Genomic DNA, 15,249 nt, shown 5'->3' with positions numbered 1-15,249 from the left:
AGGATTTGAACCCAGTCTGAGTGCTCAGCCTGCTCTCTTTTTCTTTTTAAAATTTTTTATTTAAATTCAATTTAGTTAACATATAGTGTATTATTGCTCTCTTAACTACTAAGATATATTACCACTCTAACTAGTATTTCTTTCTTTCTTTCTTTCTTTTTTTTTTTTTTTTAAGACAGATCGTTTCAGTTTGGTCTAACTAGTATTTGAAGCCTAAGTGACTGGCTTGTTAATTGATCAGAACAGACTAGTGTAAAAGGTTAAAAATTCCTTTTCATATCTTTCCCCTTCTCTCTGGTCAGCACCTTTATCCCATTCTCCTAACATTTCTGTGCTGCCTCCCAACCCAGCCTCCAGACACTCCTTATTCTGTGGCCCAGCCCTCAGGACCTTTCTCTTTGCTTTTGCTCACCACTCACAAGTTGAATACCTGTATCCAACATGGTGGCATTGAGGTCAATGAAACTCTGCTATGGTAATCCTCTCAAGAAATATATGTGCATGATTTCCGGGGCTTCTTGGAGTCTTAGGGCCTTAACTAAAGGATTGACTCTAATAGGCCTTTAAAGCTTTGTGATTGGTCACGAAAGCAAGAGTTTTTCTTTGATTGGGGAGGAGGGGAAGGATCAAGGAGAGGAATTAAATATCCACATATCAAGCTGTACAATAATAAGCAGTGTGACTCCAAGAGCCAGCACTCCTAAACAATAAACTACATGGTCCCCTATAGAGGCATGTTCTGCTCTGCCACCACTGAGCTAGCCTCACACCCACCACATGCTACTGGGCAGCACCTACATTATTCTGTTCAATTCAGTGACATACTTCTGTATTGTTTGTGTACATTGTGTGTAGCAGGATCCCTTCACGCATTCTTAGTTCCTTTTTGGGTAATGGACCCCTCTTAAGAATCTGAAAGCTATGCACCCACAGAGAGACATGAATTGACACGCATGCACTTGCGTGCACACATTTTTGCTTATGATTTCAGGTTTGGATCAGTGGCTCCAAAGGTTCTCAATGGAAGGATATCATGCCCTAAGGAGTATTTTGTAATTAGTAGGGGCTCTTACTGACACATAGCAGGTAGAATCCAGGAATATAATTGTAGGATAGTCTTCCCAATGAAAACTGCTCCTGTGTGTCATTAGACTTTCAGATGTCCTGCTGGACATTTATATAGGTGAAAGATTTACTTATAAATGATCAGAGCCTAGAAAGGAAATTTGTTTTACATAACATAAAGTGTTTTGGTAGACACCAAATTTTTTAGGAATCCAATTGCAATGTAAATTGAGAGGGAATTGTACTTTTTCTAGGAACTGTACAAGTTTTTCTCCACTTTGGAAATTCATGTTACCAACATCAATAATATTCAAACTATTAGAGTCACTGATAAAGTATACCTGTGTCAGTCTGCATTTGTAATTGGTGTTTTATTGGTGATTTCATACAGACCACTTCATCTTAAGTGTTCTACTGTAGTCAATTCCTGAGATTTACATGTTATATAAATATGTAAATAATTGTAAGTTATCTTCTTTTTGTTCTTTTTTACATCATAGAGCATTATATTGGTATTTTTGAAATCATGTGTGTAGCTGTGTAGGTTTTATTAGCTGTGAATTTCATTTCAGGATAATAATGGAGATGTCATAATGTATATAAAAAAAAGAGAGAGAATGGGTCTCATTAAGATCGAGAGCCACTTACCTAGAATAAAAATTACAGTCTGAAGGAAATTCAATCAGTAGGAGACGTAATAATGGCTTCCATTTATTAAGTACCTACTGTGTGCCAGTTATAAGCTAAAGGTATTTTCCATGAGCTCATTTATTCCTCACAAGCCATGCCCCATTTCCTAAACTATAAGGCAGAAAATGAGAAGCATCAGAAGAGACACAAAGAAGAGGCAATTGAACATGTAGAAACCCAGGATGGGGATATGTGGTCCAGCTCTATGTCTGCCACCCCTTTACTGCTCTCTAGACTGATTGTACTGTGAACTGTGACTGAGCCCAGAAAGCACTCTCACTTCCAAAGGATGGGCTGTTCTTGCGCTGTGTGTGTGTGTGTGTGTGTGTGTGTGTGTGTGTGTGTGTGTGTGTTGATGGAGGTGGAGGTCAGAGAGCTGGGGAAATCTCTGTGAGGCAATGAGACCTGATTACTGCATATGTATCTTTCTTCTTCTAGGACTATGATGACTCTAGGAGTATATTAAAATATGTTTTCCAAGAATTAGTCATTCCTTCATAATTTTTGCCTCTGCCACTGGGCAAAAATCTCCAAGCCACAGTTCCAGAGCTGAGTGCAGAGACAGTGGGCCACTTTTCTTGGAATGACACTTATGCTTTATAACCAGGCTGCTTGGCAGGGGCAGTAGTCTCTGGTCTTCTCTGCTTTCCTTTCCCAATGTGAGACCTCTGTTCTATGAGAGAGCTGGGGCAAGGGCAACTGGGGTCCCAGTATTCTTATCCAGTCATACCTGGGGTAAAGCCTCTGCCCTACCAGTGGGGACTGGGTGGAGGAAAGAATCCTTCACCATTCCTCTTGGTCACACTCACCAGGAATTTAACCTTTGCAGCTCACAGTTGGGAAGGGGGAATGCTAGAGTCCTGTCCCTTTTGGGGAAATTCTGAGTCCCTTGACTGGGGGCTGAAGAGAGAAGGAGCCTTACCAAGCTCAGCTGAGGAAGAAGGAGGAAGTGAGTGAGTCATGGCTCAAATGCCGCGGGATTGTCATTCTTCTTACCAAGATTTAGTAGATTTCCTTAAATAAATATTTGTTCACTTGACGTATTGCCTTAGGACAATTTGAGAGGCTTTGAGTGTTGTTTTTTAAACGATAACTTTACCAGTTAATGCCTGTTTTACTGAGAGGCAAATACTTTCATTGCCATATACTTTTTGGTGCCTGCTTTTCTCTATAACTTGAGGGGGATTCAGAATTCCAAAACAAACAAACCACCTTTCACAGGTGTCAATGCTACAGCGTGCTTGTATGATATCATATCTGGAACATGTGCCCAAATGGATAATAAGTGTTTAGAGGAGAAGACTGGGTTCAATACAACCATGACACCCTGAATGGACCCAAAGAAATCATTCCAAGATTGAAGGCACAAATAAATAGCTATATCTTCTCTTTGAAAATTATCTCCAATATGGAGCACTACTTCTACTCCTTAAGTCTGGGCTCTGCAGGGTGACTTCCTTCCAAAGAGTAAGAGTATGGAAGGCTGGAAAAAGAGTAACTTTACAGTGGAGAAACTTGACAAACAGTATCTCAAGCTAGTTGATTATGATTAACATCAATAGTGGTAAGTTATATTAATAATAAATCCTCTTGATATGATGCGAAGAGAATGACACTTGTCCTCTAACTTCTTCCTGCCAAAAATGCATTACCACAGTCTAATCGTGAGAAAAACATCAGACAAATCCATATTGAGGGACATTCTAGGAAATACCTTAACTTTCAAGGTCTTCAAAAACAAGGAAAGTCTGAGAAACAAACCATCATGACAAAGAGGAACCTAAGAAGGGGCGCCTGGGTGGCTCAGTTGGTTAAGCGACTGCCTTCGACTCAGGTCATGATCCTGGAGTCTCGGGATCGAGTCCCGCGTCGGGCTACCTGCTCAGCAGGGGGTCTGCTTCTCCCTCTGACCCTCTTCCCCCTCGTGCTCTCTGTCTCTCATTCTCTCTCTCTCTCTCTCAAATAAATAAATAAAATCTTAAAAAAAAAAGAGGAACCTAAGAAGTTATTGGAAGTCAATGTAATATGGTAGCCTAGATGTGATCCCAGAACAGAAATGAGGCATTGGGTAAAAACAAAGGAAACATGCATAAAGCATGGACTTTCGATAATTATAATCTACCAACACTGGCTCACTAATTGTAACAAATGTACCATACTAATGTGTAGATATTAATAATAGGGGAAAGTGGGTGTTGAGTATAAGGGAACTTCCTGTACTATCTTCCCATTTTTTACCTAAAACCTAAAATCAAAAACAATTATTTACCCCTCTCACCCCAAACATATATACTACAAAGAGTCAGACCTTGAGCTGGGCAGAAAGAAACTCAGTCACATGGAGACTCTTTTTCTTGGAGTCCCTTGTGAGATGGGGTTCATGGAGACCCAGCAAAAAAGCCAGGTGGGGCAGAATTAGAACTATATAAACTATAGTTTCTTTTAGGTGAATCTCTCCTAGAGAGAAAGCCAGATGAGTGTGCAAAGATGTCTATGCAAGTATGGTTATGGCAGAATGATTTTAAGAGTAAAACACTGCAACATTCTAAATGTCCACACTGGGGCGGTATCTCACTATGTTTGTTCTATAGAGCATCAGTCCAATGAGATGTCATTCCTTTAAAGGGGATCCATGAACAAACAGAAAATGCTACATACCATATTCCCTTAGAGAATCCAATACAGATTGATGTAATACGGCTCTGAGATCAGTCTTACTGAAAAGAAACTTGTAAATTTCTGTTTGAACCAGAATTTGAAAAGTCATGTGACGTTGATCCCTTTTTTAATATTATTATTTTTTTAATTAAATGATACTAATACCTCCACATTTGGGAAACTGCTGCACTAGGGGTAGACTATACAAATTAAGGCATATATTTTATTGGACTATTCTATAGAAATTAGTGAAATCATGTTTTTTGAGACTATTTAATGAATTGGGACAGTATTCATAATTTTAGATAGCAAAAACACATTTATATATGCAATGTAATCTTGATTGTTTTCTTTTGACACATAGGAGAGGACAGTGGGAAAACTATACAGTTACTAGTGGTTATCTCTGATTATGGAGTTACAGGTAATTTTAAATTTCTTCTTTATAATCTTGTAATTTCCTAATGGTTTACAAAGTAAATATATTATTTAACAAAAGAATATGTCATAAGTCAGTATTTTTGTAAGCTGAATTATCCCTCTTGTGTGTTCTAAACCACTTACCTTTTGTTATAGATAAGTGTTTATCGAGCTTGTTTTTGAAAATACCAGGAAGGGAATGACAGGGTGTCCCAGATGAGCTTCACTGAATTAGTGGAGCATTATGAAAATAGAACATTCTTTCCTGTGGTTAGCAAGGAGATGGCTGCAGGTAGCCTAAAAAACTAGCAGTCCAGGCTGCTCAGCTGATGCTTTCTTTTTGGCTAAAGCCAGCCTCTGCAATATGAGATGGCATTCCTTTACAAATAAGTGCTTTTCTTTTAGTTATCTTGAGAAGGTAATGAACATACACAGTCAATTCCCCATGTCAGACTGACCTCCTGAGGATAGATACTTCATCTGCTTGCCTGCATGGAGGACCAAGTTCCGCTTTCCTCCCACCAGACTCCTACATCCTACCTACTAATGCAGAAGTTCCTGCTCCTTCCCAGGAGACTGGAAGGAGAGGGGCTGGGCTGGCAGCTTCAGTGCCTCTCTGTGCAGAAACTCTGTGGCATTTGCCCATCCTTGGTGTCTGGCATGGGGCTAAGCAAGTAGCACGTGCTTAGTAGGAATTGTTGAATAGAGGACCTGAAACCCATTTTCAGGTCATTGATTTCATTTATGCAAATGACATTCAATGAATCTGCAATGTTATGATATGATATAATTTGCACTAAATATGATATGGCTGGGAATCGAATGCATGATGCTGGGGAATGAGAAAAGGTTGGTCTTTATCCCACTTTTGCTACACACTTTGTGTGTGTGTGTGTGTCATCTTGGACAGTCACTTCCCCTCATTAAGCCTGGATTTCCTCAAATGTAAAACATGTGGTTGGGCTATGAAACTGGTTTCCTACTGCATTTATAATAAAACTTAAACACCCTTACATGGACCCCAGGACCCTATGTGATCAGGTCTGTGTCTCCTTCTTTGCCCTCATCTCCTGCTAATTCCCCCCCTCCCCTTTTCTATTCCAACCATACCTCAGGACCTTTGCACTATCTCTTCCCTCTGCCTGGAAGGCTGTCTCCCAGAATCTGGCTCTGCTTTTGTACTTGGGTTCCAGTTTAAATGTCACCTTCTTGTAAAGGCCTTTCCTGATCACCTTATGGAACAGTGCCTGTGCCTTCTCTCTGTCACTCTCTTTTCTGTTATCTTGTTTCTCCTCCTTCCTGGAAATAATTATTTTATATTTGCCTTGTTTATTTTACTGTTGACTCATTGTATATCTTACCTCACTGGCCTCTGAGCTCCACAAAAGTGGAGAATCTTATTGATCTTGCTAATTTCTGCATCCCTAGTGACTAGAATAATGCCTGGCACATAATAGGTAATTGATAGATTTTTGTGGAATGAGTGAAGAAGAATCTGACATTGTCTTATTTAACAAACACCTATAAGCACTTATTAGGTACCAGTCTCTGCTTTAAAATTTTTAACTCATTTAATTCTCATAACATCCCTATGAGGTAGACACTATTCTTCATCTTCTCATTTTAAAGACAAGGAAACTAACGCAGAGAAAAGCTTAGTAATTTGACCAAGGTTATGCTGTAGTTTGTGTGGATTACCTCTTTTATTTTATTTTAAAGATTTTATTTTTTTATTTGACAGAGAGAGAGACAGCGAGAGCAGGAACACAAGCAGGGGGAGTGGGAGAGGGAGAAGCAGGCTTCCCGTGGAGCAGGGAGCCTGATGCAGGGCTTGATCCCAGGACGCTGGGATCATGACCTGAGCTGAAGGCAGACGCTTAAGGACTGAGCCACCCAGGCACCCCTGGAGAGCCTTTTTTTTTTTTTTTTTTACTAGGTCCCAAAGTTCACCCACACCTTGTTCCTCCTGGCACAGAACACAACTGTGTTTGCAGAGACCATACCTCTCCCTCATAATGCTGGTGTGATCCAATTTTTACAGATGTTTACAAGGATTCACTGCCACTTTTCCTTCTGCTATTACCATCCATGTTCCACATAAGACAAGGGGTCTAAAAACAAATCAAGATCTCGGGAACTCAGGAATTAAGTATGTTGAAGACATATGCACCTGTCAACCATAAGTGTAAACAATAAATAAAGGGTTGGAGAATGATGAGTCAGTCAAACACCACCAATTACAGGAAATGAACTGGGCCGGCCATTGCTGCTTCTTGGCTGAGTGTGCTTAGTAGAAGAATAATCTTGACCTAAGATAGATACTGCAGTGGTCCAAGAGGGTAGTGCTTAACATTGAAACACTAGGGCATCAAGAACTTGGTGCCAATAAGAGGCAGAGTGAGGGGCATGGCATAAGGATAGGGTGCTGGGCCAGCGTGCAAGCCTGGAAACATGACAGGTCATCTTGATATTACTGTCAGCTGTTTACCAGCAGCTTCCCAGGGCCTGGGAACATCAGGGCTCAGAAGCCTGTGGCTTGTTGCTTTTCTTGAGCAGAACTGCCCTGAGCATTGACTTCCGTTCTTCCTTCAAATTTCCTTCTTGTGCTCCTTAACGTTTCAAGACACAACATTATGGCATAGTGGAAAGAATGTGAGCTCGGGAGAGACAGACCTGGGTCCAAGTCCTAGCTCTGACACCCTTCTAGCTGTGTGATCTCAAGCAAGTTACTTAACCATTCTGGTCTTTGCTGATCTGGATCAGTGTGAGGATTAAACTAGCATCAAATACATTAAACTCTCAATGATGAATATAATTTTTATTCCTACTCTGCTCCCATATTTCCACCCTGGACTCTCCAACACTTTTGTCCCCAATAATTTTCCACTTGAAATGAGCCTGGAGCCTTAAGGAATTTCTGTGCAACCACCAGGTGATACTAACCCCCCACCCTTACCGCCTTCAACATTCAGGGAGTCTATGTCGGTCCACACCTTGCTCCATTTTACCAGGCCTAGGTTTGCCTAACCCTTTTCCCTGAAACTTCCACACATGCACATATACCCATACCACACTTAGGTCAAGTTGGCATGGGCATGGAAAAGGGTGAAACCCCATCTCGACCAGATTAGAATCCTGATCCAGATTCACAATGACGCAGCCCATAACTTGGAAAAGCAAAGAGCTCAACCGAAAGTCCAATCCCCAGGAAAAGTAGACAAAAGGCTACTTTAGGGCCCTTCTGCCCCACCCCATACCTGTCCCATGCCCCACCCCATTGGTATACCGTCCTTATCACTGTTAGCACCGTGGTTAAGGGCATGAGCTCAGGAATCAGACAAATCTTAGTTCAAATCTTGGCTTGGTTGTTTACTATCTGTGTGACTCTGGGCAAGTTATTTAACTTCTCTGAGTCTCAAATGGCTTATCTCTACCTCATTCATTTATTCAACAATATTTATTAAGCACCTAAGTGTATGGTAGTCACTGTAGTGGACACTGGGAATACAGTGATAGGAAGGGAGATAAACACAAATAATCACAGCCATAAATGTAAAATTATAACTTTGCAAAGCAGTGACAGAGGTACATGGTAGTATGAGACAGAATGTGACCCAGACAGGGGAGATAAAATTGACGGGATTTATGCGGTGATGGATCGAACATGGAAGATAAGTAAAGGAATGAGCAAGGAATAATTCTTTTCTTTCTGGCTGACAGTAGGTGCTGTTCATGGAGGCTGGCAGCAGTGGAAGAAGGTCAAGTTTGGGGAGTAGCTATGGCTGGTGTGGGCTACACATGCTTGTACATACACATATTGACTAAATGCCCCCCCTCCTACTAGGTGTTGGGGATGTTTACACATTTGTCTCATTTAATTAAATTGTGATGGCAGCTTTATTAGGAAAACTGCTATTCCCATTTTCCAGAAGTAAAAACAGACTCAGAGGATGGGAGCCACTTGCCCTGGATCTCACAGCTAGTTAGTGGTAGAGTCAGGATTAACTTTCATTCTGTAGCCCAAACATGTGTTTTTTCCACTACTTCACCCTGTGGGGCCCAGCAAAGCCTGTAGGGGAAGGGAAGGCTGGCTGGCCAAGGGCAAGGGCTCCAGGAAGTCAGAAAAGGGGATGAGTGGAAGAGGGACAAAGGGAGCTGAGAGAGAAAGCATTGTGGCCAGGGCAGAAAGGATTCTCTCCAGTGACTTGATTAAGATTTATTTTTTGAAGACAGGTTAAGCAGGCCAAACTGAGGTTCATATTTCATAGCTCCCCTCTTCTAACAAATTCTGGCTCTGAACTCTGAGGCGGTGGTAGGAAGGGGAACAAATGAGGAGGCAGTTTATGAAGTGGCCTGAGGCCCAGTGCTAAATTTGAAATTAGCATGGGGATTTCAGTCACAGGGGTCAAGTTTCCAGGGCCATGGCTAAGTCCAGCAGCTGGGGCCCCACGGAGGGATAGAAAGCTGACCCTTTCTGGCTAGCACTTTGGCCTCAACCTTCCTGTCACCTGCTTCATGCCCCTGGCGTTCTAGGAAGCAATGAGAGTCACTTTCTTGGCTCCTGGTTTCTGATACCATCAGGAGCAGTCTTCTATGCAGCTATGTGGGGCGAGGACAAAGGGAACTGGGTCTGACAAAGGGCTGGGGAGTAGGTTTAGATAGCATGGGGCTGCCATCTGCCTTCTTCCCCCAAACAATGCTCTGCTCACCCAGGCTTCCCACTTAGCTTTCTTCTAGCCTGAGACAGAAGCTCAGGGTCGCGTGATCCCCAATAGAGCTTTAATGGTCTGTACCTCATCACCTGAGTGTTACGTTCCTAGATCCTTTCTGGGTAATAACTGCTAAGCCAGAGTTTCTTCTGGGCTCTGAAAGTCTCTTTGGGTATGGAATATTCTTAGGGGTTACCAGAGTTCTCTGTGATAATTTTAAAATTGTGTTTTTATTGCAATGAAAATCTAAACGGAATGATATAAGCTTATTCTCTATCATCCATCTGGATGGCCACCTTATAAAATTAAGGGTAGCCATAGGATTTCTGGACCCTCATTTACATCTGCCTCAGTGTACCAGGATCAGATCAGACTGCATGTAATAGGAAAATAAATCCAAAACGACAGTGGTTTAAACAAGATAGAAGGTTAATTCTCTATCAGGTCAAAGAAGTCCGGAGATGGGGTGTGCAGTTGTTAGGGACCGCCAACTCCTCCCAGCTCTCTGCCTTCTGTCCTTAAGGCATGCCCTTTGTCCTCGTGATCCAAGTTGATTGCTATAGCTCCAGCTAATACTTGCTCGTTCCGAGCAGTAACATGGAGGAAAGGGCAGGGAAGGGCCAGCCCCCTCACCTTTTAGATCTCCAAGAAATGCCAAATAACACTTTCACTTATATCTCACTGGCCAGAGATTTGTGGTATTGCCACATTAGCCACAAAGGAAGTCGTGGAATACAGCATTTTAGTTGGGCACATTAGGGGAGGAAGGGGGTGGTTTGTAGGGTAGATAACTAGCAATCTCTGCCACATTTTGTGTAAAAGATCTCATTAGCTTCACGTTGTCCTACTTGCATTGTCAAGGACTAATGAGGGGGAAAAAAAAAACATAGGAAGACTTAGTACATAAATGATGGCTTAGTCCCAGTGAAGGCCAAATGATGTCCCCGAGGGCTGTAGGAGTGACAGTTTAGCAGTAGATCTGATAGGAAAAAAGTAATACGAGAGCTGAGTCATCGCCTGGCACGAAGCAATATAGCACGACGCACTCAAAAGAACCTGTATCCCAGTTGGCATCGCAGTCATGATCTGAACAGCAATTTAATTTTAGAAAAACAACCTCATCCACTTTGTTAAAATCATTACTGTTCATGTGATTTTTATTGGTTTTGTACTTTTGTTTACACTTCATTTGGAAGTTTCTTTCAGCTTTATTATTGTGTATCAGCCATAAGCATCAAGAGCTTACAGTTTGTTTTCTCTTCGTACATAGTTTAACACTGTAATGAAAATGAGTCAATAATTGGGATCTCTATATATATATTTTTCCTTTTCAGGGGGGTTATTCAACTGGGAAATGCTTCCTGAAACCACTCAGCACCACTGTAACAAACAGGAGGACTATGGGAGTTAGAACCCTAAACTAAGGCTTGTGGTTTCGGTTTTAAGGTTCTTTTCATACCACCACCTCAGGGCTGCTCAGGAGGTGGCAGAACTGCACTATAAAACAGGTGTTGAACCTAAGCATAGCATATGATCAGTGGAGTCTAACATTGGACGAGCTCATAAAGGTCACATGGCTTGCCTCCCGCCTGAAGCTTGAGCCTCTCTATAAGCCAAGTGCTTGGGTCAGGGGGTGAGGATGAGGTTGGTGGTTTAGGATGACATAAAGAAGCATTTGGGGGGAAGGTTGACTCAAACATTATGTCCCTAACACCAAGGATCCTTGAGATATTTTCTAAGGATGTTCATGTGAACATTTGACAAGCAGAAGAGATCCTAGGGCCAAATGTATGGAAATCTATCCCCTCCCTTGTCCCTAGTAACTGCCCCTGGCCTCCCCCATGACCATCTGCCACAGTCCCCCTTGGCCTGTGATGACTTACACCTTCCAGGCTCCTTTCACTGTATTGTAACCTGGATGGCAGCCTGTTCATCATGGGGCAGAAGGGCTGCGACAGATGGTAGGGCTGCTTTTGAAGATGGCTAGTTGAGAAAGAGGGGGTTGTCCCAGAGGACTTGTTTCAGGCCATTTATAGATGGAGGGAGGAAAAGCTCCCTCTCTCCTTCTCTGGCAGTGGTAAATCTTCCTCATACCAGCCACCGCCACCCTTCTTTGAGCACTTTCTCGGATTCTCCATCAGTTGTGAGGGAATTCCACAGGGTTCAAGAAAGTGTGAGAAAGACTTTTCCATCAGGGTGAAAGAAGAAGGATCAGTGAGGAGGGGGTGGGGGAGAGAGAGAGACTGCTATAGACAGCGAGGTCGACAGAGATAAAGAGGTACATACAGTATATCTGTGTGTGTGTGTGCGCGCACGCACGTGTGTTTTTGTGTAAAGAGAGACGGAGACAGAGGCAGAGAGATGGAGAGACATATTTATTGAGATATTAACTTCTAGAGGACAAGAAAGATGGAGAAACACAGAAAAGAAACCAGAGAAAGGACAGGAGGAAGTAGAGAGGGAGAAAAGAGGAGGGAGAAAAAAGCAGGTTTTCTGGAGTGGAAGGCAATTTCTAGAACTGTGGGTGGTGAGCCACTGCGGGGGGCCAAAAGCTATACACAGTCGCCATGTGGACGTTAGCACTGAAGATAGATCCCAGGGCTCCTCCACCCTCCCGCCTTCCTCCCTGCCCAACATACACTCAGGCGTTGGCCTGTCTTCTCTCATAGAGAACATAGAGCATAGAAGCTATAAGGTGGTAATACTAGCTCCCCATCACCCCTCCATTCGCATCTACCTCTCTTTTTATTATTCCCCTTTTGCCTCCAGGCTCTGCTCACTGCCCACTATCCATTCTTCATCCCTCCTTGCATGCTAAATGATTCCAGAACCTAGAAGGGGTAGTCTCTGAGAAGGGTGTATTAACACCTGCTACACCATTTCATCCTCACAGTAATCATCTTCAGTAGGTATCCTGATACCTATTTTAAAAATGAAGAAACTGAGACCCAAAGGGGTTAGGCAACTTAGCTGAGATCATACAACAGGGCTGAGGTTCAAACTTAGAAATTCCTAGGTACTCAGCTCACTTTCCTTCCACTGTGCCAGACAGGATCCAAGGAATCAAACTTGTTGAATGAAATTCTGCTCATTTGGGGCCCATCAGAGTCAGGGGTGAGTAAACTACACAAAGCAGTTCTGAGGTAACAGTCTTTGTAGAAACAAGATTGGAAATGCCAGGTGGGTGTGCCCATTGGCTGAGCCATTGAGGGTGAGGAGACAACAAGCAATAAAATTAATGGTTCAAAGACAAGTTAATTAAGAAAATCCTGCACATGTAGAGGGAAGTATTGCACGTTATCCTTCTGCCTCATAATTGTACAAGTGTTGAACTTGGCAAGCAGGTGCCTGGGGGCCCTTCCAATCCCCCCACATTGCCCAGAGCATCTTCAAGGACAGTTGAGAGGCTGATGAAGTTCTTTTCTGATACCTGCTCACTTCTCTTCTGGGCCCCTCTCTCCTTGGTGACTACCCCAACTCTGTGCCTGGCCACCAGCTGCCAGGGACCCAATTTCTACTCAGGTGGATTCCAGTTGAGGGTGTGGCCACTTCCAGGTGTTTTTGCCTTCAAGAGGAAGCATCTGGAGAACTTAACTGAAGGTATGAGGCTGTAATCATAGAATTTTAAGCACTAGGGAGGACGGAATTCGGGGTAAAGAGGATTTGTCAGCCTCCCTCCTCCTCAATTCCTCATCTGCAAGGTGAAGCTTACTGAGTCAGCTTCCTGAGCTTCCTGAGTACCAGATATGGGACTGGGTGATTTTTATGTATGTGATCTCACTTCATCCTCAGTGCAATCCTGTGAGGTATATTATTATTACTATTCGATAAAGGATGAAACTGAGGCTCAGAAAAATGAAGTAACTGGCGCAAGGTCACAGAGCAAGTGGCATAGCTGGAATTTGAACCCAGGCAGTCTGGTTTCAGAGACCATACTCACAGCAGCTAACAACACTGCCTCCTTGTAAACAAACAAAACAATAACAGCAATGAAACCGAATGAAAAAGCATGCTATTTCTGTCCTACCGCCACAGAAGTATGAAAATCCCGGTTATATGGCCCATGAGACCCCAACCTAGGGCCACTTTCTCCCTAATTACAGCATATCTGAGCTGCAAACTACCATGGAAAAAATATGTCACTTCTAGAAGGCTCTCCCTGGAAAAAAAAGTGGGATTCAAAGCCAGGACATCATGACCTCTAATCTCATTATTTAAGACCCCTAAGTTGGCTCAACTTTTCACACTGTGAGCCCTGTTATGACCCAGCTAGGTAATGTGTGATAAAACTGGGCTGTGGTAGGACTTTTTGTGCTTTAGACAATATTTTATTTTGTGGACACCCTTCCATGTTTTCAATACATGAACATTCTCAGGGTCTTTGCCATTCCTTCTCAGAACATTTCTATATACTTGTACATTAGATATAATGGCCAATAGGAATCAAGCACTTACTCTCTGCACTGTGTTCACTGCTTTATATGAATGAGCTCTTTTGCTCCTCCATAATCCCATGAGGTAGGTAGTCCTATTATTAACTTTATTGGACAAATGAAGTGACAGAAGCTTAGGGAGGTTAAATGAGCACCTCCAAGTTACATAGTTACAAACTGGCAAAGCTGGGATTTGACCCTTGGGCTGTGTGACTCCACATTTGGGGTTGTGATCTATTCCTTAGGGCAAGGGTTCTGGGGCATATAAGTAAGGGTTTTAATAGGGAGACTTGTCTAACAATTATCCCATGGCAAAGATGGAAGAATTGATGCTGAGAAATCTTCAATGAATAGCTTAAATCACAGCCACGGAGGGAGTGGATCAGTGACTCGAAGCCTCCACAGTTCTTGTGTGCAGTCTTCAGATAGTGTGACGTCTTTGAAGTCAGGGCTGTGTCTGATCCAATTATCTCTTCAGTGTCTAGCATATAGTAGGGATTCGGTTAATAAAATTTTAGTGATCAAACGAATGTTTCTAATGATTATTTTCATCTGGTCTGGCTTTGGCCTCCTCTAAATGCCAGGTTTCACCATGTATCAGGTCAGCACCAACCTCCTTCTAACAAAACTGGAATATAGATGAGGGTCTGAGCCATCTGTGCTGTTCTGTTTGAGTTAAGGTCATCTGGGGCTTCAGCAACCAGATTTAACTATGAGCATTTCATACATTCATTTCCTGCAGTTCTGCTTCCCACATAAGTAAACACATGGAGGGATGGTCACAGTAATGAGGAAGCCAAGGCAACAGCTACCAAAAAAAAAAAAAAAGCCACATTAATAAAAACAGCACTTACCAGTTATTGAGTGCTTTTTATGTCCTAGGCATTGTTCTAAGACATATATATGTACTAATTCATTTATTCCTCACAGCAATCCAATGAGCTAGACACCATTATTGTCCCTATTGTAGAGATGAAAACACTGAGACTTGGAGAGGGCTGGCTACATGGTTAATCATGGTAGAACTAGGCTTTTAACCATATTTGACTCTGAAATCTCTGTTCTTAACAATGATGCTGAACTCCTCACACTCATTACTACAGGACTTGTTCATGGATTAGCTATGTGGGCTGAGTGAGAGGAAGGGGACTGACTCCTAGGATAGGACTTGTGTAGCTATGTGGCAATGGTGTGAGTCACAAAGACAATAGCACTAGAGGAAGACTAGTTTGGGATGTGTGGAAGGGTCATGAGTTTGACTCTTGGATATATCA

Source organism: Callorhinus ursinus, unplaced genomic scaffold, assembly GCF_003265705.2.
Source record: "Callorhinus ursinus isolate GAN/ISIS: 27379988/994484 unplaced genomic scaffold, GSC_fseal_2.0 scaffold33, whole genome shotgun sequence".
NCBI lineage: Eukaryota > Metazoa > Chordata > Mammalia > Carnivora > Otariidae > Callorhinus > Callorhinus ursinus.
Note: the sequence above shows the minus strand (reverse complement) of the source record.